Source organism: Triticum urartu, chromosome 2 (assembly GCF_003073215.2).
Source record: "Triticum urartu cultivar G1812 chromosome 2, Tu2.1, whole genome shotgun sequence".
Classification (NCBI taxonomy): Eukaryota; Viridiplantae; Streptophyta; class Magnoliopsida; order Poales; family Poaceae; genus Triticum; species Triticum urartu.
In genome coordinates, this window is record NC_053023.1 from 674,672,031 (window position 1) to 674,697,856 (window position 25,826).

The window sequence follows — 25,826 nt, forward strand, 5'->3', positions numbered from 1 at the left end:
CGAAGTTTTGGCAAGTGTTGGACGTGGTTTTGGGCTGCCCCGTCTAGGCTTTCATTTTTAACATGCACAGCCCACGTCCTCGGATGGGAGGTCCATAGGCCGATTTGTATTTTCTTAGGGCCGTCATGTATCGACCGGCCTATGGACCTCCCATCCAAGGTTTTATTTTTGGCAGCCCAATTTATGTATTTTTTGAAGAAAACGCAAAGGTCTGTTCTATTTTTATATAAGAATAGGAACGCCAGGTCCAACTTATGTTTCCCTTCTAACTATATTGTATATATTTAAATTATTGTATATGTTGACTATTTAGTTCACATAATTGGCAAATAGATGACCGTTCTCACGATCCCCTTCACCCCCGTCACCACCTCCACCCTCGCCGCTGCCCCCGGCACTACCTCCACCCTCGCCGCTGCCATAGATCTCGCCGCCACCCCCGCCTCCTGACTCCGGGCGCGCCTGCCCCCATCAGAAAGTCCGCTCACGCGCCCCATGGAGCCGCCAGCCATATCCACGGGGGAATGGCTGGAAGACAGGCAGATGTACAAGATGCATCTCCCACATGTCTACAAAGCCTTCTCGCGGATGCTCCAGCGGCTCGACTCCATCGCACCGGCGGTGCTATGGGAGACTCGAGGGAGGAGATGGAGGGAGCGGGCGATGCGGATCCGCGACGACGCTCTCTCCTGGACCCAGTGCACGCATGAATGGAGGGAAGCAGAGGAGGAAGCTGCGAGGGAGGAAGCCAAGGAGGGACTGAATCCGTTCTCTCACTCATGCAGGTATGCTCGGATGTGTAAGGATCATGTGGATTGGGAGCTGCTGAATCTAGCCCTGCGGATCTACTTCGAAGGAGATTTCTCGGAGAAGCACAGGATGCCCCACCCCAGTGAGCTGCTGATTGCGTTCGTTCGATTGGTGAAAGGAGAAGTGAATTCAGGAGATCCACGCTGTGCTGCGAGATGGGAATGCTTGACTGGACTCCTGCCCACCAGCACGCCACCGGAGCCGGAGCAGGTGGATCCCCTACCTTACCTCTCCCCCAAACCTGCAGAAGATTGAAATTAGGCTTGCAATCTGCTTCAATTGAGCTGTCTGGTGGTTATTTCTGCTTCCTGAGAGACAACATCTGGCTGGAGGATGAGAAGGAACCAGGAACTCCGATGAATTTCCCCTATCACAATGGGGGGGAGCGCCGGTTGGGCAATGGTACGGCCCTCCTCCGCCCCAAATGGGGCACAATCTGGGCAGGCTCCTGTAATTGCCCAAGATCAATGTCGGAGTAATGGGCCCCAGGTAGGCTAACCCGAGCCCCAGAACCTTTCAAGACATCGGGGCAGGCTGCGCCCCTCAAGACCCCAGGACAAAGAGCCGCCTTTTGAGAAGTCAGCGGCAAGGCAACCAACTAGCCACACGTATCCGAGTCCCCGGAGTGACTTCAGGATAAGCCGACACCTGACTGACGACTTCCCGAGAAGCCGGCCTTGGGGAGTCGGACCGGGACTCCAACAAACCCCATGTCCTCAGCAAGAGGGACAGGACAGGGGAGTGGCTACAGTGAAGCCTGCTCCCACCCCTTTCCAGGGGGAGGCATGGCCATAGTACGTCGTACCCGTGGAGATCTCCGTGCGGCGTGTCACTGTTGCCATGCCGGCCCTGACATCAGCACCAGTAGGACCGAATCATGTGCCCACGACGGCTTGTCTGTACGACCCTAGGGCGGCGGGTCCCACCAGCCAGCGGGACCCCAGAAGACGGCAAGTGCGCCACCAGTCGGACCCGTTGGAGTCGGCCCTGAAGAGTTGGCCAGCCCCTCCCCCGGGGCCCACGTGCCATTAACCAGATGTGACGGAGAGTGGCAATAGTGATCGCCCGCCAGGCGGGGGGGGGGGGGGGGGGGGCTGTTGCCACGACTCCATGACCAAGCCCGCGTCATTAGAAGCACGGCTACAGTAATCAGCAGCCGGCAAGACCCGCCCACGGCGGACGCGGCCTGTCAGCTCCATACCGAGCCAGTCGGCGGGCCCTAGCAGTCGGTGGAGAAGACGGAGGCCGGAGGCACTGACGGCTGGGCCCGCGTCCAGCCGGATTACCATTGTACCCCTGGAGGGGTAGGCCTATATAAACCCCCAGGGCACCCATGCAAAGGGTTGGAATCCATTAGCACTAGACCAGATCATATAGGAAGGAGAGAGCTAGCCTTGCCTTCTCCTACCTCGAGGAAACAGCTCAAGGAGCAACCGTGTAAACACTTTGCCATAGTGATCATGCGGAGACCCCATAGAGCAGTAGTAGGGGTATTATCTCCCCGGAGAGCCCTGAAGCTGGGTAAGATTCGCCGACGTGCATGTCTTCGACTCATCCCGTTTCTAGGCACCGGCGACGTTCTACTCGCCCCCACCATGATAAGCCATCCTTTGGCATATGTCGCACCCAACCCCCGATATTTGGCGCCCACCGTGGGGCATGGTGCATCGTCGTCTAGAGACCTGCTCTGGATGGGAACCCTTTTCCTCCCTGGCGAGCGCAGCCAGCCAGGCATGCCAGACGGAGTTTGTGCTGAGGCGCTGCACGGCGTTGAGATCGCCTGCGCAGCCAGCTGCCTCGCCGAACTTGTCGGCGAGGTTCGCCTCTTCGATGAACCTGCGTCCAACGCAGGCACGGGCGGCTCCGAGAGCCTCCTCGCGGGCCTCCTCGACCAATTCCACGTCGCCGGCGAGCCTTCTGTGGACTTGGAGTCTGTAGGTTCCACCGACCCGATGTTGGTCGACTCCGACACCGTGTTCCTTGACGCGTTCCACACTAATGTGGTGGTCTACGACGAACCTCTCCCTCGCGCGGAGAGCGACAGAAGCACCGTCACCGAGGTGCTCTTCATCAGTCATGATGAGCCACCCGGCGGAGGAGCGCCGCCTTCAGCTCGTCGAAGGCACGAAGAAGCTGGCTAGCATGAAACGCTTGTCAGAAGCTTACCAGCGAGAGATGGATCACTCTATTGGTGGCTCGCCAGCCCCAGCTGGGCCCAGCCGCCTTGGCGCGGTCCATCAGCGCGGCGTAGCCATCGCCAACCTGTTCGGGGCAAGTCACCCTGTGTATGCTACACCTTCGGAGAACATTCGAGCCGCCCAGGCGGCGGTTGACGAGCTGGACAATTTCAAGGGCGAAGAGCGTCGCCTGATGATGGAGCGAGTCCAGCGGCTCCTTGACGCGGCTGCCGCGTAGAACGAGGCCGTCTGCCGCACGATGGCGCTGCAGCGGAAAAACGACGACCTTCGCCGAGATCAAGGCGCGACGTCTCGGATGCCGACTGGCGGCGCCCGAGGAAGAAGAGACAAGGATCCGACTGTCAGCAATAGTCGGACTCACATTACCATAGAGCGCGACCAAGACGGTCGCCCGAGAGGAGTAGAACGACGGGACGACTGTCCGCCTCCTCCTCCTCGCAAGGAAAGGCGAGTCTCCCTGCCGCCTATTGATCATCCGACTCTCGGCGACCGCCTTGGCTGCCGAGAGGGAGTCGGGGAAAACGATGCCCGCCACCAGATCGACCGACTTCACCGATCCCTGGCGCTGGAAGAAGAAGGCGAGTTGGGTCTGCCTTGTTTCGGGCCCCACATTCAAGACGAGCCCTTTCCCAAAGGGTTCACGCTCCCAAGAGACACGCCCAAGTACACCGGCTCCGTGAAGCCGGAGGACTGGCTGGTCGACTACTCCACGGCTGTCAGCATAGCGAACGACAACAAGCGTGTCGCCGTAAAATACATTCCGCTCATGCTCCAGGGCACGGCCCGGACAAGGCTGAACAGCCTGAAGCCCCGCAGCGTCAACAGTTGGGTCGACTCCACCGAAGCATCCGTCCGCAACTTCACCAGCACGTACAAGCGTCCTCCCAAGCCTCGTCAGCTCTTCCTTGTGCATGCAAGGTCACGAGTCGACTCGCGACTACCTCACGCGTTGGGCCGAGCTTCGGAACTCCTGCGAGGGCGTGCACGAGGTGCAGGCTATCGAGTACTTCACCGCCGGGTGCAGAGAAGGCACCCTCCTCAAGCACAAGCTCCTCTGCGACGAGCCAGAAACCCTCGACGAGCTGCTGATCATAGAGACAAGTACGCCACGGCCGACTCCTCCAAGAACTCGGCGGGAGACGCCAGTCGGCGGCAACAGCAGAACGACCACAAGCGCAAGGCCCCGCAGCCGGCTTCCAGCAGCCGGCAGGTCGCGACAGTAAGCCCAGCAGCCGGATGGGCAGCCTCCACCCAAGCGACAGAAAGGTGGCAAGCCCAACTGGTTGCCGGCTTTCTCATAGGAGCAGACTCTGGATGGTCCTTGCAAGTTCCATAGCGGCACGAAGCCGTCGAATCACACCACCCGAAAGTGCCACTGGCTCACCAGGATCGCCAAAGGAGACGGCCTCCTACCTCCCCCACCTGCTGGGCAGCAGCCTCCGCCTCCGCCCTAGCAGCCAGCTGTCAGGACAATCGGCGCAGTACAAGACGAGTACCCCAAAGAGCACGGAGCCTACGTGATATTTACCAGCATGGCTGATGATCGACTCAGCAAGCGGCTGCAGCGACAAGAGGTGAATGCAGTAGCGTCAGAGACGCCAGAGTTCATGCACTGGTCGGAGAAGCCTATCAGCTGGAGTAGGGCTGATCACCCAGAGGTGATGCCGAGTCCGGGCTCTTATGCCTTGGTCTTGGATGCCACCTTTGCCAGGGATAGACGAGTTGCTCGTTTCTCGCGAGTTCTGATAGACGGAGGCAGCAGCATCAACATCCTGTACAAGGACACCATGGAGAAATTAGGAATCAAGCAAAGACAGCTTCAGTACAGCCGGACTGTGTTCCACGACATTGTTCCTGGGCTTTCCTGCTCACCAATCAGCAAGATCCTGATGGACGTCCTCTTTGGAGACAAATATCCCTTCCACCGAGAGTCAGTTGGGTTTGAGGTGGTGGACCTCGAGAGCCCATACCATGCACTACTTGGCCGACCCGCCCTAGCCAAGTTCATGGCGGTCCCCCACTACGCCTACCTCAAAATGAAGATGCCCAGTTCCAGGGGGATTCTGACCATAGCCGGCGACTACTGGAAGTCGTCTGCCTGTGCGGCTGAGAGTAGTCGGCTGGCCGAGTCCCTGGTGATCTCGACCGAGAAGCGGCTCCTTGACCGGGTTGTGGCGATGGCCGGCAAGCAGCTAGAGGTGTCGCCTAACCCAAAGGAGTCGGAGGCTGAGGGTTCGTTCAAGCCGGCCAAGGAGACAAAGAAGATACCCTTGGATCCGGAGCACCCAGAGAGGTACGCTGTCGTAGGCGCAAACCTCGACAGCAAATAGGAAGGCGAGCTCGTCGATTTCCTCCGTGAGAATCGGGACATCTTCGCATGGTCCCCCAAAGACATGCCAGGTGTACCGACGGAATTCGCCGAGCACAAGTTACATGTCCGATCTGATGCAAAGCCGGTCAGGCAGCCCCTGCGCCGCCTATCAGAAGAGAAGAGAAGAGTTGTCGGAGAAGAGATAGCCCGACTCCTAGCAGCCGGCTTCATTATGGAAGTATTCTTTCCAGAGTGGCTAGCCAATCCGGTCCTGGTACTGAAGAAGAACAAGCAGTGGCGAATGTGTATTGACTACACGAGCCTCAACAAGGCCTGCCCCAAGGACCCGTTTGCTCTACCAAGAATTGATCAGGTGATAGACTCCACCGCCGGATGCGAGCTGTTGAGCTTTTTGGATGCATATTCAGGATATCACCAGATCAAGCTGAACCCGGCTGACAGACTGAAGACCGCCTTCATCACGCCGTTTGGAGCCTTCTGCTACCTCACCATGACGTTCGGCTTGAGGAATGCCGGCGCCACCTTTCAGCGTTGCATGCAGAAGTGCCTCCTCAAGCAACTCGGCAGAAACGCCCACGTCTACGTGGACGATGTGGTGGTGAAGACGGAAAAGGCATGGAACACTGCTGGAAGACCTCAAGGAGACCTTTGAGAACCTGCGCCGATTCCAGATCAAGCTCAACCCCGAGAAGTGCGTCTTCGGAGTACCAGCCGGCCAACTCCTTGGCTTCCTGGTCTCTGAACGCGGCATAGAATGCAACCCTGTAAAGATCAAGGCCATTGAGAGGATGGAGGTACCCAGCCGACTGCTGGACGTGCAAAAGTTCACCGGCTGCTTGGCGTCCATCAGCCGATTCATCAGTCGGCTGGGCGAGAAAGCTCTCCCCTTATACCAACTCATGAAGAAGACCACTTTTTTCGAGTGGAACCACAAGGCGGACGAAGCTTTTCTCCAGTTGAAGAAGATGCTGACTACTCCACCGTTCTGGCGGCTCCGACTCCTAAGGAACCTATGCTCCTGTACATCGCCGCCACCAGCCGGGTAGTCAGCACAGGTCATTGTAGTGGAACGCAAGGAGGAAGGCAAGGCACTACCTGTCCAGAGACCGGTATATTACCTGAGCGAAGTACTGTCGGCCTCCAAGCAGAACTACCCCCACTACCAGAAGATGTGCTATGGCGTGCACTTTGCCGCCAAGAAATTGAAGCCTTACTTTCAAGAGCATCCAATCACTGTGGTCTGCACGGCCCCACTTGCCGAGATCATCGGAAGCCGAGATGCTTCTGGCCGAGTGGCCAAGTGGGCCATAGAGCTGGCTCCCTACACCATCCACTACCAGCCCCGCACCGCCATCAAGTCACAAGCACTGGCCGACTTTCTCGTCGACTGGGCCGAGACCCAGTACCTACCTCCAGCGCCCGACTCCACCCATTGGCGGATGCATTTCGACGGCTCCAAGATGCGCACCGGCTTGGGAGCCGGCGTTGTCCTCACTTCTCCTAAAGGCGACAAGCTCAAATACGCACTACAAATCCATTTTGCCGCCTCCAACAACGTCGCCGAATACGAGGCGCTCATTCACGGGCTCCGGCTTGCCAAAGAACTTGGCATTCACCGGATCCTGTGTTATGGCGACTCGGACTTAGTGGTCCAGCAGTCGTCTGGCGACTGGGACGCCAAAGATGCAAACATGGCGAGTTACCGTTTCCTCGTGCAGCAACTCAGCGGGGTATTTCGAGGGTGCGAGTTCCTCCATGTGCCAAGAAACGACAACGACCAAGCAGACGCCTTGGCACGAATCGGCTCTACCCGCCAAGCAATACCATCCGGCGTCGCCCTTCAACGCCTCCTCAAGCCGTCTGTCAAGCCTTCACCAGAATCAGACTCCATCTTTGCCGGCTCCTCCCGAACAAGTCGGATCCGACTCCAGAGCCCCGGCGGACGGTACGGGGATTTTGACAGATGGCTCCAAAGCCGCCACAGTCGAGGCCGGCCCAGGGACTGCAGAAACCGGCCCGGGGACTGCAGCGGCCGGCCCGAAGACTCCAGAACTCGGCCCAAGAGTTGCGCCAGTCGGCCCGGGGACTTCATTAATCCAGCAAGCGGTTGTTGACTCCAGCCCGCCGCCTCCCAGCCCCAGCCGCCCTCGTCCAAGTCGCTGTTCTGGCGGTCGAAGAAATAGCAGCACTATAACGACCCTCGATGCGGCTATGTCTCCCACGTGTCGAAGCACGACTTAGAGGCATAACCGCATTGAAAGCAATGTCGCAAGTGAGGTAATCTTCACACAACCCATGTAATACATAAGGGACAGAGATACATAGTTGGCTTACAATTGCCACTTCACACAAATGCATGAATAAAGCATTACATCAATCAGATACAATCAAGGTCCGACTACGGAACCAAAATAAAAGAAGACTACCCCAAATGCTACACAGATTCCCGATCGACCCCAACTGGGCTCCACTACTGATCGACTGAAACGAAACAACACAAAGGACAAGATCTTCATCGAGCTCCTCCTTGAGCTTGGTTGCATCATCTGCATGGTTCAACGGCACCTGCAAGCTGGTTTTGGAAGTATCTGTGAGTCACGGGGACTCAGCAATCTCACACCCTTGCGATCAAGACTATTTAACATTATGGGTAAGGTAAAGGTACGAGGTGGAGTTGCAGCAAGCGACTAGCATATATGGTGGCTAACCTATTCGCAAAAGAGAGCGAGAAGAGAAGGCAAAATCACGGTCGAGAATCTATGATCTAGAAGTGATCCTAGAGCAACCTACGTCAAGCATAACTCCAACACCATGTTCACTTCCCGGACTCCGCCGAAAAGAGACCATCACGGTTACACACGCGGTTGATGTATTTTAATTAAAGTCAACTTTAGGTTTTCTACAATCGGACGTTAACAAATTCCCATCTGCCCATAACCGTGGGCACGACTTTCGAAAGTTCATAACCCTGCAGGGGTATCCCAACTTAGCCCATCACAAGCTCTCATGGTCAATGAAGGATATTCCTTCTAGCGGGAAGACCCGATCAGGCTCGGAAGCCCGGTTACAAGACATCCTCGACAATGGTAAAACAAGTCCAGCAAAGCCGCCCGATGCGCCGACATCCTGATAGGAGCTGCACATATCTCGTTCTCAGGGCACACCGGATGAGCCAGACGTCGGGTGGGCCAGCCCAGAGTTTCCCCTGGTAGCTCCGGACATCGCTCAGTTTGGACCAACACTCAGAGGAGCACTGGCTCGGGGGTTTAATAAAGATGACCGTTGGGCAGGCCTACCCAAGGGAAAGAAAAAGGCTAGGTGGCGAATGGTAAAACCAATGTTGGGCCTTGCTGGAAGAGTTTTATTCAAAGAGAACTGTCAAGGGGTTCCCATTATACCCAACCACGTAAGGAACGCAAAATCTGGGAACATAACACCTATATGATGGAAACTAGGGCGGCAAGAGTGGGACAAAACACCAGGCATAAGGCCGAGCCTTCCACCCTTTACCAAGTATATAGATGCATTAATTAAATAAGAGATATTGTGATATCCCAACAAATAAACATGTTCCAACAAGGAACAACATCTCCATGTTCCAACAAGGAACAAACTTCAATCTTCACCTGCAACTAACAATGCTATAAGAGGGGCTGAGCAAAGCGGTAACATAGCCAAACAACGGTTTGCTAGGACAAGGTGGTTTAGAGGCTTGGTTCAACAATATGGGAGGCTTGATAAGCAAGTGGTAGGTATCGCAGCATAGGCATAGCAAAAGAGCGAGCAAGTAGCAAGCAAAGATAGAAGTGATTTCAAGGGTATGGTCATCTTGCCTAAAATCCCGCAAGGAAGAAGAACGAGTCCATGAAGAAGACAAACGGACGTAGTCGAACGGGTCCTCACAAACACGATGTTACCGGAAACAACCCGAATAAGCACACCGGAAAGAAGCAGACAACATAGTAATCAACCACCACATAGCACTACTAGGGAAAACCTTATACACAGAATCTTAGCAGCAACGCGGTATAAAAACAGACGCTACTGCTAATTAGCAGCAACGAGCTTTAGAAAAGAGCGCTGCTAATGACTGAGTAGCAGTAGCGCTCTAGGTGAAAAGAGCGCTACTACTATAATTGCCACGGTGTTGCCTCCAGGCTAGATATAGTAGTAGCGCCCTTCCCGTGGACGCGCTACTGCTAAAGAACTTAGTAGCAGCGGTTTTGCTCAAAACTCGCTGCTGGTAAGTATGACCGCAACTAATTAAGTTTAGTCCCATACTGCTAAGCGAACAAGGTGTTTACCACCTTAAATATGTTGCTTCTCAACCTATCTCGAGCACTTGGTCTTCATTGAACTATATGTGTATGATTTGTGGTTGCAATATGAATCCTTCACCTGTACCTATACAGGTACAGTGAGGATTCATGTTGACTATTTAGCATTAAACAAAAAGATCAAACTGCTTCCATTAGCAGTAGCGTTTTCCCAAAACGCGCTGTAGATAAGTTAGCTATAGCGCGTTTTCTGCACGTGCGCTACTGCTAGTTCGAGTTAACCACCCCCCGCATCAAAATTTCGCTAAGTCCTCCTTCCCCCCCCACCCCACCGGCCTGTTCCCCTACTCCCTGTCGCCGCCGCCCAAGCCCGAGCGCGCCTGCGCCCTCACCGCCGCCGCCTCCGCCTGCCCGCCCTCAACCTCATCGCCGCCGGTCTCGACCACACTGTCGCAAACCTCGACCTCACCGCCCCCGCCCTCGACCGAGCCCGCTGAGCCCACCGCCCAGGACCGCCGCCCTCCCGATCCCGAGCCCGCCCTCACCGCCCCTCCGTCGTCGAGCACCTCCCCGCCACCGTCTCTCCCTCTGTAAGCCCCCCACCCCTCCCCAACCCCCTCTCTCTTTGCTTAGTTAGTAGATGATTTTAGTAGTAGTAGATGTTAATTTAGGGTTCATAGATAATGATTTTAAGAAGTAGTGGATACATGTTAATTAGTAGTAGATGTCTAATTAGCAGTAGTACATGTTAATTAGTAGTAGATGTAGTAGTTAGATTTTAATTAGTAGTAGTAGATGTGCTAGTTTCTTTCTATTTATAATAAGTTTATATTTAGTAAGAACTAGTTGAATTAATAGAACTAGTTGAATTAATAGACCTAGTTGAACATGCCATATTTGGTGTTATTTTTTAGTTTAAGCAATTATTTCATGTTTTGGTTACACCTCCGAGTGGCCTATGTTTTGCCGGAGTGTTGATTAATTTCCGTTCCGGCAAATTTCAGGCGCTCGATATGTCCTTTTTTAGCAAAGGTCATGCCGGATTTTTCCGTGAATTCTGGCATGACTTGTGCTAGAATATGTGGGAAATATCGAGTGGCCTGGATTTTCTTTGAAAAATAATGATCTAATTTAGGTTTTTTAGTACATATATTTAATTGTACAAGTTTAATCTTTGAATTATGAATGTAGGAAATGTCGTACTCGGACGACGACAGTCTCCCGGGGGAGTGTAGCTGGTGTCACGATGATCGAGGTATGTGCGACAGGTTCGTTGAGCTGGACGAAGATCGGCGCTTCAGCATTAAGCTCGAGGAGACCTTCGATGTTGAAACGGTACGCAACAACGACAAGTGGTTTTTCGTAATTAAGCATGACTTCAACTATTTCAACATCTAATTTTCATCTTTTACAATTCGACTAGCTTATCCCATGCCATGCAAGATGCTATGTCTTGGAGAGGATGGTTTTTAAAGACCATGAAAATTTTCAAACAAAGAAAATACACCTAAGGACCCATCATGATATTGATTTTGAAGTAAATCTGTATAATTCTCGGAGCGTAACCCATTTTGGTTGTCAAAATTGGGAAGCACTTTGCAAAATGTATGGTTTTTATGAGGGTATGACTGTCACCATGGATCTTGGTCATCCTGACATCGAGCAAGACAATATGGACATTTAGGTCCTTGTTGATATGCTTCCGATTCTACCGCAATGTGAGTTTCTCAAACATAGTTATTAACTAATTTATATTGTTTATTTCAAAATAGTTGACAGCTTATTTCCATTGACAGCTTATTTTGAATCTTCAAAGAATGTACAAAAGATGGTAGACAAAACCCACTACACTGATGGCTCCGAATTAACTTATAAGGAGAAAAATCATCTGATGGCTTATTGTACTTTTTTGAGAATTACAATACCTATTATCGAACTCCTCCAAATTATGGTGAATACGTGCCACTAGTGCATGTGTTGATCCACGATAACTTCTATGGAGATACCCTGGTAAGATATTTTACTATTACGACATCCATGCATCTTTTGCATACTTCTAAAACTAGTACATCATTGCTAACTACGAAGTTATTACTATGTTTTTCAACAGACAATCCCGATGGATTGTGTGCCTCATCTGATGTATTACAATGGTCGCCTTGAAGTTCTGAACCTACAGCCAGGTCATCCTATGGATCTCACCTGTGCATATCGAATTTCTGAAACCGGTGAACACATGCTAATCAAAGAGTGGAAAAAATGTTTGGACATTTGTAAGGAGGTTCTTGGAAGCAACATTAAGCGAAAGGCAAGAATTGGAGATAGGATAATCTGCATTCTCCATAATGGAGAGTGAGGGGCTATCTTGTTTTTTGCTATTTTACCTTAGAGAATATAGTAGGTCCCAAGATAATGTAGTAGGTCCTATGAGGTACAATATGTTTATTATGTGATACAATGTGTTAGAGTTGAAGATGTCAGGAGTACTTGTGATTACGACTAGTGACCAATGATATGATGATGATGATGATAAGTTGTTAATGATATGATGATGATGATATTTATTATATCATTGGGTGAAAGAACCGCGGATTAGTTTCAAGTGGATGTCCGTCCACTTGAAACTAGTCCACACGGTTCTTTCACCCCGTGATGTAATAACTCATTATGATGTAAAAACAATTTGTAAATTCCTGTTGTATGAAAATTTGTGTAAAGGTGTACGAATACAACATGAAATAAAAAAGAAATAAAGTACGAAATAATAGTAGCAGCGCGGGCAGAGAGAAGCGCTACTACTAATTACCAGCAGCGCTCCTCCTGGAACTCGCTGCTACTAAGTCGATTTAGCCGTAGCGTGGGTGGAGGCACGCTATTGCTATTCGTTAGCTGTAGCGCCTTATCAGTAGCGCACCACCCCGCTCTACTGATAGGTCTAAAACCCGCGCTGCTGCTAGCCTTTTCCCTAGTAGTGTAGACATGGCATGATGCACAAACAATTATGATGCATGTCTGGTTTAATGAAGCATGGCATGGCAAAGTGCACAAACAACACTACAAGTTAAGTGGAGCTCAATATGCAACGAGTTGCATATTGACGGAGCACCACATGCCTTATTTAGTTCTCTCTCGTTTATGTACTCAACAAAATTAAATGTTGGTTAGCATGGCAAGGGGTGAAGCACAACAAAACTACCTATCTAGGCAAGTTTAAATGAGGCCGGAAACAACGAACAACAATTCCGGTAAAACCCCATATCCATATATTAGGTTTGGTACTGTTCTGCCCTAACCCAAATTTTATAGTTGTTAAACATGCAAAGCAAGTAGACCATGTTAAACTAGGCATTTTTCTACCCCATTTATATATAAAGATTATTTAAAACCGAGCTACGGTTATTTAGTTGTGAATTAAATCATTTTAACATGGCATAGGAGCAAATTTAAACAAATATCATTTTAAACATTTCAAACATGATCGAAAGTTGGATATTGTGAAACTAGATGAAATTCTAGTCAAGTTACATATATAACTTATTTAGATCCGATGCACGGTTGAGAAGTTAATAAATGCATGAAGTTTAGGGGCTATTCTGCAAAACTAGCACTCTCTGGGAAAATAGCTAAATCTGCTGGGGAGGGAAAAAATAGAAACGGGCCGAAACAAGTTGGCCCAACAAGAGGAAAAAATATAGGAGGGGCGCTACGGTGTGGCCTCACCCATGGGCCTTGGCCTGTCGGTGCTGGGCTGGACAAGGTAGGCAGCTGGGCCTCGGCGCAAGCGCGGTGCGGGCAGGCCGCGGAGGAAGCTAGGCCCTCCTGGCGCTGGCTGGGCCTATGGTCAACGAACGAATGGGAGGTGGCCCAAGCACGAGCTGGCGCTGGACTTGGCGAAGGCACAGTCAACGTGGGGCGCGGGCGAATGGGTGCCTCGTCCTCTCGTTCCTGAAGCAGGGAACGAATCGGAACTCGATGCGGACGGTGGCGACGAAGAACTCGCCGGATCCACCTGATCCGGGCGAGGCAGCGGCAGGGGAGGCCGGAAACGAGCAGGACGACGGCGGGGCACCCAGATCCGGCAGCCATGGGGGACCCTGAACATGGCAGGAGAGAGAGAGAGGTTAGAAGGAGGAGGAGAGGGAGACGGTCAGGGAAGGCGCAGGGCGGCGGGGTACTGGCCTGGCCGGCTTGTCCGACGACGGCGCTCATCGGCGACGAGGTAAGGAGGAGGAGGCTCGGCCGCCGCGGGGATGCACCAGATCAAGCGGGAGGAGCTCGGGAGGCTCTCCCGATCCAAAACGAGTGGGACATCTCAGGAGCGGCGTACAGGCGACGGTGGAGAGATCCGGGCCTGGGCGGGCCCCGGATGGGCTTCACGGGCCACGGCGGCTGGTGGTGGAGGAGGAGGTGCCATGTGGCGGCGGGGGAGAGGGTGGCTGCGGAAAACGAGGGGGAGGCGGTGGCTGATGATTAGGAGCACGGAATTTTAGGAGGAGGGGTAGGTAGCTGCCCAAAAATGGAAGGGGAGGTGGTTTATATAGGGCAGGTTCTAGGGTTAGAGGGTTTAGGGGGGGTTTCGGAGCCTCTGATCGTGATCCGACGGCTCCGAACATGAGGAGGGGTAGGTTGGAGCGTGTGGGTTGTGCAGAAGGCCTCGGGCAGAGAGGAGAGAAGAGAGATAGAGGCCCAGCGACTGTTTCCGAAGACCGAAAACGTCCGACGTTTGACCGACTATAATGTTGCTATAGTTATCCGTTGGGGCATCAAATGAACTCCGAATGCGATGAAATTTGCTAGGCGGTCTATCTACACTATAATAAGACCGCACGCCAACTCTCATCCCATTCCGAGAACATTTTTCCGGCCACTTATAAAATACTATTTTAGACATGCCGCGGGCGCGTGCAAGTGTGTTTGGGCTCAGAACGGACAATGGGCGGAACTGGGAGACCCGGACGAATCCAAGTTTTAAAACATGATGATGCAATGCACATGATGACATGATAAGATGCAACATGCAAGAAAATGACATGGCAACGACAACGAATAACTGGAAGACACCTGGCGCAACGGTCTTGGGCGTCACAACACTCCACCACTACGAGAGGATCTCGTCCCGAGATCTAGAATGGCACCGGAGGGAAAAAGAAAAGGAAGAGAAGAGGTAAAAACTAAGTTGCTCCTTTGACAAACGAATGAAACAAAAGAACCTTGAAAAGGTTAAGCCAAATTGAAAGAAAGAATACAACTAATATGAATAAAGTTGAAAACCTCCGTTAGAAAAGAGAAACAAGGCACAATACTAGAACCTTGTAGGTCGAAAGACATAAGAAAAAGGTGGCAATGAACAAGAAGTACATGCAAGCACTCCGGTTGAAATGAGAAGCAGAAGGAACGATAAAGATCAATTACAACAACACTCCGGTTGCAAATGGAAGGAATTGAACATGATCTTGACAAGATGAGAGGATACTTGTGAAGAGGACACGACGCTCCGGTTAAAAGGATAAGCACGAAAAGAACACGATCCTGACAACACAAGAAGAAGGGTTGAAGAGAGCAACATCACAATGCCTCCGGACGTAAGAAATAGAAGATAGATAATTAAAATAAAAGAATGGAGAAGAAAATGCCAACTTCTGCCACAAAAGAGCTTGAGAAGGCATCCTTAGGACACGGGTCGAGCGGAGTTGTTGGAACCCCAACAATGAAAAGAATAACCTTGATGTGGTCTTATGGAATACATACCAAATTAAGAGATGACAACCTGCCACTCACGGGAAAAGAATTGTATTGATATGAACAAGGAGACGAGAAAATATTTCACTTGGAGGATAAAGAAGAACTTGGGTCCTTTATAAGCACCATAGATAGCAACAAACCTTAGGGAAGGCTTTAGGTGAAATATAGCCCAAGATAATGTTGGGGAACGTAGTAATTTCAAAAAAATTCCTACGCACACGCAAGATCCTGGTGATGCATAGCAACGAGAGGGGAGAGTGAGATCTACGTACCCTTGTAGATTGACAGCGAAAGCGTTAGCACAATGCAGTTGATGTAGTCGTACGTCTTCACGGCCCGACCGATCAAGCACCGAAACTACGGCACCTTCGAGTTCTAGCACACATTCAGCTCGATGACGATCCCCGGACTCCGATCCAGCAAAGTGTCGGGGAAGAGTTCCGTCAGCACGATGGCGTGGTGACGATCTTGATGTTCTACCATCGCAGAGCTTCGCCTAAGCACCGCTACAGTATTATCGAGGATTATGGTGGAAGGGGGCACCGCACACGGCTAAGAATATGATCACGTGGATCAACTTGTGTGTAGAGGTGCCCCCCTGCCCCCGTATATAAAGGAGCAAGGGAGGAGGAGGCCGGCCCTAGGAGGGGGCGCGCCAAGTGTGGAGTCCTACTAGGACTCCCTAGTCCTAGTAGGATTCCACCTCCCATATGGGATAGGAAAAGAGGAAGCGAAAAGGAGAAGGAAGGAAGGGGGCGTCCCCATTCCCTAGTCCAATTCGGACCAGACCAAGGGGAGGGGTGTGGCCACCCTTGAGGCCCTTTTTCTTCTTTCCCGTATGGCCCAATAAGGCCCAATACGTATTCCCGTAACTCTCAGGTACTCCGAAAAATACCCGAATCACTCGGAACCTTTCCGATGTCCGAATATAGTCGTCCAATATATCGATCTTTACGTCTCGACCATTTCGAGACTCCTCGTCATGTCCCCGATCTCATCCGGGACTCCAAACTCCTTCGGTACATCAAAACTCATAAACTCATAATATAACTGTCATGGAAACCTTAAGCGTGCGGACCCTACGGGTTCGCGAACAATGTAGACATGACCGAGACACGTCTCCAGTCAATAACCAATAGCGGAACCTGGATGCTCATATTGGCTCCCACATATTCTACGAAGATCTTTATCGGTCAGACCGTATAACAACATACGTTGTTCCCTTTGTCATCGGTATGTTACTTGCCCAAGATTCGATCGTCGGTATCTTAATACCTAGTTCAATCTCGTTACCGGCAAGTCTCTTTACTCGTTCCGTAATACATCATCTCACAACTAACTCATTAGTTGCAATGCTTGCAAGGCTTATGTGATGTGCATTACCGAGAGGGCCCAGAGATACCTCTCCGACAATCGGAGTGACAAATCCTAATCTCGAAATACGCCAACCCAACATGTACCTTTGGAGACACCTGTAGAGCTCCTTTATAATCACCCAGTTACATTGTGACGCTTGGTAGCACACAAAGTATTCCTCCGGCAAACGGGAGTTGCATAATCTCATAGTCATAGGAACATGTATAAGTCATGAAGAAATCAATAGCAACATACTAAACGATCGGGTGCTAAGCTAATGGAAGGGGTCATGTCAATCACATCATTCTCCTAATGATGTGATCCCGTTAATCAAATAACAACTCTTTTGTTTATGGTTAGGAAACATAACCATCTTCGATTAATGAGCTAGTCAAGTAGAGGCATACTAGTGACACTCTGTTTTTCTATGTATTCACACATGTATTATGTTTCCGGTTAATACAATTCTAGCATGAATAATAAACATTTATCATGATATAAGGAAATAAATAATAACTTTATTATTGCCTCTAGGGCATATTTCCTTCAGTCTCCCACTTGCACTAGAGTCAATAATCTAGTTCACATCGCCATGTGATTCAACACTAAGAGTTCACATCACCATGTGATTAACACCCATAGTTCACATCGTCATGTGACCTATACCCAAAAGGGTTTAATAGAGTCAATAATCTAGTTCACATCATTTATGTGATTAACACCCAAAGAGTACTAAGGTGTGATCATGTTTTGCTTGTGAGATAATTTTAGTCAATGGGTCTGTCACATACAGATCCGTAAGTATTTTGCGAATTCTATGTCTACAATGCTCTGCACGGAGCTACTCTAGCTAATTGCTCCCACTTTCAATATGTATCTAGATCGAGACTTAGAGTCATCCAGATCTGTGTCAAAACTTGCATCGACATAACTTTTTACGACGAACCTTTTGTCACCTCCATAATCGAGAAATATTTCCTTATTCCACTAAGGATAATTTTGACCAATGTCCAGTGATCTACTCTTAGATCACTATTGTACTCCCTTGCTTAACACAGTGTAGGGTATACAATAGATCTGGTACACATCATGGCATAATTTATAGAACCTATGGCTGAGGCTTAGGGAATGACTTTCATTCTCTTTCTATCTTCTGCCGTGGTCGGGCTTTGAGTCTTACTCAATTTCATACCTCGTAACACAGCCAAGAACTCTTTCTTTCACTGTTCCATTTTTGAACTACTTCAAAATATTGTCAAGGTATGTAGTCATTGAAAAAACTTATCAAGCGTCTTGATCTATCTCTATAGATTTCGATGCTTAATATGTAAGCAGCTTCACCGAGGTCTTTCTTTGAAAAACTTCTTTAAAAACACTCCTTTATGCTTTGCAGAATAATTCTACATTATTTCCGATCAACAATATGTCATTCACATATACTTATCAGAAATGCTGTAGTGCTCCCACTCACTTTCTTGTAAATACAGGCTTCACCGCAAGTCTGTATAAAACTATATGCTTTGATCATACTATCAAAGCGTTTATTCCAACTCCGAGAGGCTTGCACCAGTCCATAAATGGATCGCTGGAGCTTGCACACTTTGTTAGCTCCTTTTGGATCTACAAAACCTTCCGGTTGCATCATATACAACTCTTCTTCCAGAAATCCATTCAGGAATGCAGTTTTGACATCCATTTGTTGGATTTCATAAAATGCGGCAATTGCTAACATGATTCGGACAGACTTAAGCATAGATACGAGTGAGAAACTCTCATCATAGTCAACACCTTGAACTTGTCGAAAACCTTTTTGCGATAATTCTAGCTTTGTAGATAGTAACACTACTATCAGCGTCCGTCTTCCTCTTGAAGATCCATTTAATCTCAATGGCTCGCTGATCATTTGGCAAGTCAATCAAAGTCCATACTTTGTTCTCATACATGGATCTCATCTCAGATTTCATGGCCTCAAGACATTTCGCGGAATCTAGGCTCATCATCGCTTCCTCATAGTTCGCAAGTTCATCATGGTCTAGTAACATGACTTCCAGAACAGGATTACCATACCACTTTGGTGCGGATCTCACTCTGGTTTACCTACGAGATTCGGTATTAACTTGATCTGAAGTTACATGATCATCATCATTAGTCTTCCTCACTAATTGGTGTAGTAGTCACAGGAACAGATTTCTTGTGATGAACTACTTTTCAATAAGGGAGAAGGTACAATTACCTTATCAAGTTCTACTTTCCTCCCACTCACTTCTTTCAAGAGAAACTCCTTCTCTAGAAAGGATCCATTCTTAGCAACGAATGTCTTGCCTTCGAATCTGTGATAGAAGGTGTACCCAATAGTCTCCTTTGGGTATCCTATGAAGACATATTTCTCCGATTTGGGATTGAGCTTATCAGGATGAAACTTTTTCATATAAGCATCACAATCCCAAACTTTAAGAAACGACAACTTTGGTTTCTTGCCAAACCACAGTTCAGATTGTGTCGTCTCAACGGACTTAGATGGTGCCCTTTTAAACGTGAATGCAGCTGTCTTTAATGCATAACCCCAAAACGATAGTGGTAGATCGGTAAGAGACATCATAGATCGCACCATATCTAATAAAGTACGGTTATGATGTTCGGACACACCATTATGCTGTGGTGTTCCAGGTGGCGTGAGTAGTGAAACTATTTCACATTGTTTTAACTGAAGGCCAGACTCGTAACTCAAATATTTTACCTTTGCGATCATATCGTAGAAACTTTTATTTTCTTGTTACGATGATTCTCCACTTCACTCTGAAATTCTTTGAACTTTTCAAATATTTCAGACTTGTGTTTCATTAAGTAGATATACCCATATCTGCTCAAATCGTCTGTGAAGGTCAGAAAATAATGATACCCGCCACGAGCCTTAACACTCATCGGATCTCATACATCAGTATGTATTATTTCCAATAAGTCAGTTGCTCGCTCCATAGTTCCGGAGAACGGCATTTTAGTCATCTTGCCCATGAGGCATGGTTCGCAAGCATCAACTGATTCATAATCAAGTGATTCCAAAAACCCATTAGCATGGAGTTTCTTCATGCGCTTTACACCAATATGACCTAAACGGCAGTGCCACAAATAAGTTGCACTATCATTATTAACTTTGCATCTTTTGGTTTCAATATTATGATTATGTGTATCACTACAATCGAGATCCAACAAACTATTTTCATTGGGTGTGTAACCATATAAGGTTTTATTCATGTAAACAGAACAACAATTTATTCTCTTACTTAAATCAATAAGCGTATTACAATAAACATGATCAAATCATATTCATGCTCAACGCAAACACCAAATAACACTTATTCAGGTTCAACATTAATCCCGAAAGTATAGGGAGTGTGCGATGATGATCATATCAATCTTGGAACCACTTCCAACACACATCGTCACTTCACCCTTAACTAGTCTCTATTTATTCTGCAACTCCCGTTTCGAGTTACTAATCTTAGCAACTGAACTAGTATCAAATACTGAGGGGTTGCTATAAACACTAGTAAAGTACACATCAATAACATGTATATCAAATATACTTATGTTCACTTTGCCATCCTTCTTATCAAATATACTTATGTTCACTTTGCCATCCTTCTTATCTGCCAATCACTTGGGGTAGTTCCGCTTCAAGTGACCAGTCCCTTTGTAGTAGAAACACTTAGTCTCAGGCTTAGGACCAGACTTGGGCTTCTTCACTTGAGCAGCAACTTGCTTGCTGTTCTTCTTGAAGTTCCCCTTCTTCCCTCTACCCTTTTCTTGAAACTAGTGGTCTTGTCTACCATCAACACTTGATCTTTTTCTTGATTTCTACCTTCGTCAATTTCCGTATTACGAAGAGCTTGGGAATCGTTTCCATTATCCCTTGCATATCATAGTTCATCATGAAGTTCTACTAACTTGGTGATGGTGACTAGAGAATTCTGTCAATCACTATCTTATCTGGAAGATTAACTCCCACTTGATTCAAGCGATTGTAGTACTCAGACAATCTGAGCACATGCTCACTAGTTGAGCGATTCTCCTCCATCTTTTAGCTATAGAACTTGTTGGAGACTTCATATCTCTCAACTCGGGTATTTTCTTAAAATATTAACTTCAACTCCTGGAACATCTCATATGCTCCATGACGTTCAAAACGTCTTTGAAGTCCCGATTCTAAGCCATTAAGAACGGTGCACTAAACTATCAAGTAGTCATCATATTGAGCTAGCCAAACATTCATAACGTCTGCATCTGCTCCTGCAATAGGTCTGTCACCTAGCGGTGCATCAAGGACATAATTCTTCTGTGCAACAATGAGGATAAACCTTAGATCACGGATCCAATTCCGCATCATTGCTACTAACATCTTTCAACACAATTTTCTCTAGGAACATATCAAAATAAACACAGGGAAGCAACAACGCGAGCTATTGATCTACAACATAATTTGCAAAATACTACCAGGACTAAGTTCATGATAAATTTAAGTTCAATTAATCATATTACTTAAGAACTCCCACTTAGATAGACATCCCTCTAATCCTCTAAGTGATTACGTGATCCAAATCAACTAAACCATGTCCGATCATCACGTGAGATGGAGTAGTTTCATTGGTGAACATCGCTATGTTGATCATATCTGCTATATGATTCACGCTCGACCTTTCGGTCTCTATGTTCCGAGGCCATATCTGCATATGCTTGGCTCGTCAAGTATAACCTGAGTATTCTGCGTGTGCAACTGTTTTGCACCCGTTGTATTTGAACGTAGAGCCTATCACACCCGATCATCGCGTGGTGTCTCAGCACGAAGAACTTTCACAATGGTGCATACTCAGGGAGAACACTTCTTGATAATTAGTGAGAGATCATCTTATAATGCTACCGTCAATCAAAGCAAGATAAGATGCCTAAAAGATAAACATCACATGCAATCTATATAAGTGATATGATATGGCCACCATCATCTTGTGCTTGTGATCTCCATCTTTGAAGCACCGTCATGATCACCATCGTCACCGGCGCGACACCTTGATCTCCATCGTAGCATCGTTGTCGTCTCGCCAATCTTATGCTTCCATGACTATCGCTACCTCTTAGTGATAAAGTAAAGCATTACAGCGCGATTGCATTGCATACAATAAAGCGACAACCATATGGCTCCTGCTAGTTGCCGATAACTCCGTTACAAAACATGATCATCTCATACAATAAAATTTAGCATCATGTCTTGACCATATCACATCACAACATGCCCTGCAAAAACAAGTTAGACGTCCTCTACTTTGTTGTTGCAAGTTTTACGTGGCTGCTACGGGCTTAAGCAAGAACCTATGTTACCTATGCATCAAAACCACAACGATAGTTTGTCAAGTTGGTGCTGTTTTAACCTTCGCAAGGACCGGGCGTAGCCACACTCGGTTCAACTAAAGTTGGAGAAAATGTCACCCGCTAGCCACCTTTGTGCAAAGCACGTCGAGAGAACCGGTCTCGCGTAAGCGTACGCGTAATGTCGGTCCGGGCCGCTTCGTCCAACAATACCGCCGAACCAAAGTATGACATGCTGGTAAGCAGTATGACTTATATCTCCCACAACTCACTTGTGTTCTACTCGTGCATATAACATCAACACATAAAACCTAGGCTCGCATGCCACTGTTGGGGAACGTAGTAATTTCAAAAAAAATCCTACGCACACGCCAGATCATGGTGATGCATAGCAACGAGAGGGGAGAGTGAGATCTACGTACCCTTGTAGATCGACAGCGAAAGCGTTAGCACAATGTGGTTGATGTAGTCGTACGTCTTCACGGCCCGACCGATCAAGCACCGAAACTACGGCACCTCCGAGTTCTAGCACACTTTCATCTCGATGACGATCCCCGGACTTCGATCCAGCAAAGTGTCGGGGAAGAGTTCCGTCAGCACGACGGTGTGGTGACGATCTTGATGTTCTACCGTCGCAGAGCTTCGCTTAAGCACCGCTACAATATTATCGAAGATTATGGTGGAAGGGGGCACCGCACACGGCTAAGAATATGATCACGTGGATCAACTTGTGTGTAGAGGTGCCCCCTGCCCCCATATATAAAGGAGCTAGGGAGGAGGAGGCCGTCCCTAGGAGGGGGCGCGCCAAGTGTGGAGTCCTACTAGGACTCCCTAGTCCTAGTAGGATTCCACCTCCCATATGGAATAGGAAAAGAGGAAGGGAAAAGGATAAGGAAGGAAGGGGGCGCCCCCCTTCCCTAGTCCAATTCGGACCAGACCAAGGGGAGGGGTGCGGCCACCCTTGAGGCCCTTTTTCTTCTTTCCCGTATGGCCCAATAATGCCTAATACGTATTCCCGTAACTCTCCGGTACTCCGAAAAATACCTGAATCACTCGGAACCTTTCCGATGTCCGAATATAGTCGTCCAATATATCGATCTTTACGTCTCGAGCATTTCGAGACTTCTCGTTATGTCCCCGATCTCATCCGGGACTCCGAACTCCTTTGGTACATCAAAACTCATAAACTCATAATATAACTGTCATTGAAACCTTAAGCGTGCGGACCCTACGGGTTCGAGAACAATGTAGACATGACCGAGACACGTCTCCAGTCAATAACCAATAGCGGAACCTGGATGCTCAGATTGGCTCCCACATATTCTACGAAGATCTTTATCGGTCAGACCGCATAACAACATACGTTGTTCCCTTTGTCATCGGTATGTTACTTGCCCGAGATTCGATCGTCGGTATCTTAATACCTAGTTCAATCTCGTTACCGGCAAGTCTCTTTACTCGTTCCATAATACATCATCTCACAACTAACTCATTAGTTGCAATGCTTGCAAGGCTTATGTGACGTGCATTACCGAGAGGGCCCAGAGATACCTCTCCGACAATCGGAGAGACAAATCCTAATCTCGAAATACGCCAACCCAACATGTACCTTTGGAGACACCTGTAGAGCTCCTTTATAATCACCAAGTTACGTTGTGACGTTTGGTAGCACACAAAGTATTCCTCCCGCAAACGGGAGTTGCATAATCTCATAGTCATATGAACATGTATAAGTCATGAAGAAATCAATAGCAACATACTAAATGATCGGGTGCTAAGCTAATGGAATGGGTCATGTCAATCACATCATTCTCCTAATGATGTGATCCCGTTAATCAAATAACAACTCTTTTGTTTATGATTAGGAAACATAACCATCTTCGATTAACGAGTTAGTCAAGTAGAGGCATACTAGTGACACTTTGATTGTCTATGTATTCACACATGTATTATGTTTCCGGTTAATACAATTCTAGCATGAATAATAAACATTTATCATGATATAAGGAAATAAATAATAACTTTATTATTGCCTCTAGGGCATATTTCCTTCAGATAACTCCAAAGAAGAGATTGATGGATTTAAAATACATCATACTTAATAACATGTGAATCATGAAACATGAACTCAAATTATCAAGAATGACATAATACCACCTCCAAAGATATGGTAGAAAGAAATTGCACTCCGGATTGCAAGATGAAGAAAACTTGAGCTCCTCTGAAAAGAACCCTGATGAACACTTCGAGAAGGAATTAAATCATTGGTGAACCATCCTGTAGAACCTTCATGAAGAACTCCGGTAGTAAAAGAATGATCAAGCGAGAGAAAAGACAAGTTGAAAACACAAGGTGAAGACTTGCAATGATTAGATGGATCTTCATGATGAAACAAATTGAGATATCTTGGAACTCCGGAAAAGAAAAGATGAAACAATTGAAACCGAGAATTTGGTGAGCCTCCGGAATAAGGAATTAATCACTTGAATGAACAAGAATAAGAATTATGTTATGCTTATCCTTCACCAATTAAATTGATGACAATCAACAGATTTGGCATATTACTTATTCTCGTAGAAAAGATTAAGATAGGTCTCTCGCCAACTTGAGAATGCCTTCAACGAAACACCGGTGGAATCGAAACAACGAATGAATTGATATGATAACAAAAGAAGAGGAATCTTGCACGAACCACCATAAGAATTGAAAATGAACTAAGAAAAGATAAAGAAACACCGGGAAGAATTAGCAAATGAACGAAGAAGCTTGAGGGGATTTGGTTACATGAGAATGAAGAGATCAAGAACTGATTATAGGATAATTGATCGATGCACCGGTAAGATTAGGAGAACGATAACTGAAAGCTGGGAATGAATAATTATGAGATGATGGCTCCGGAGAATCCAACTGAAAATACTCTGAATTACTCCGTATGGGTGAAAAGAATTCTGACAATCGAAAACAATTATGAGAGGATGGCCTTGAACTAGAACCACGAATCTTGAAGAGAATGAAGCAAGATTGAGAGAAAATTCGTCTTCGGTCTTCATAATCTGAGAATTACGACGAGAAACACCACCGTGAATTGTTGAGATACTCCGAAATGATAAATAGAAAGGTTGAACCAACGATGAAAAGAATTTGAAAGATCTTGGAGAAAAACATTTGACTGATGAAAAATCATTCTTACGTCAAACTTCGAAAAGAAATTTGAGGATAGCTCCGGGAAAATAAGAAGAGTCAGGTAAGATCCTGGGAAAAGACCTGTGGGTTAGGGCCCACTCAAAAGAAACACCGTTGAAATGATTTAAAAGAGAGGTTGCACCGGTTGAATTAAATGACTTGAATGAGATAACAACCTGGAAAGATCTTGAACGAATGCAGAGTGGAAAACACGAATCTTCAAGATATCTTGAGCACTCCGAAACAAATGAATAGCGAGAAATGAATGGTTATGAGGTGCACCGGCACGAGAAAAGCATTTGAAATACATAAAACAATATGATCGACACCGAAAGCTTGAATTGGATCCACCAGAAAAGGAAAGAATGGAGAATGATGAACTTGGAGCTCCGTTAGGATCTTCATGAGAATCACCGGATAAGAACATTGAAGGAAAAAGAATGGAGATACTTCCATAAATAAAATGATACTTGATTAAGAAATCTGAGTCCTTGAAGAAACAGGGTGGGTGGGTGGGAAAACAAAGACAACTTGCGGACGGATGAAACAAACACCGTTGAGAAGAAGTGA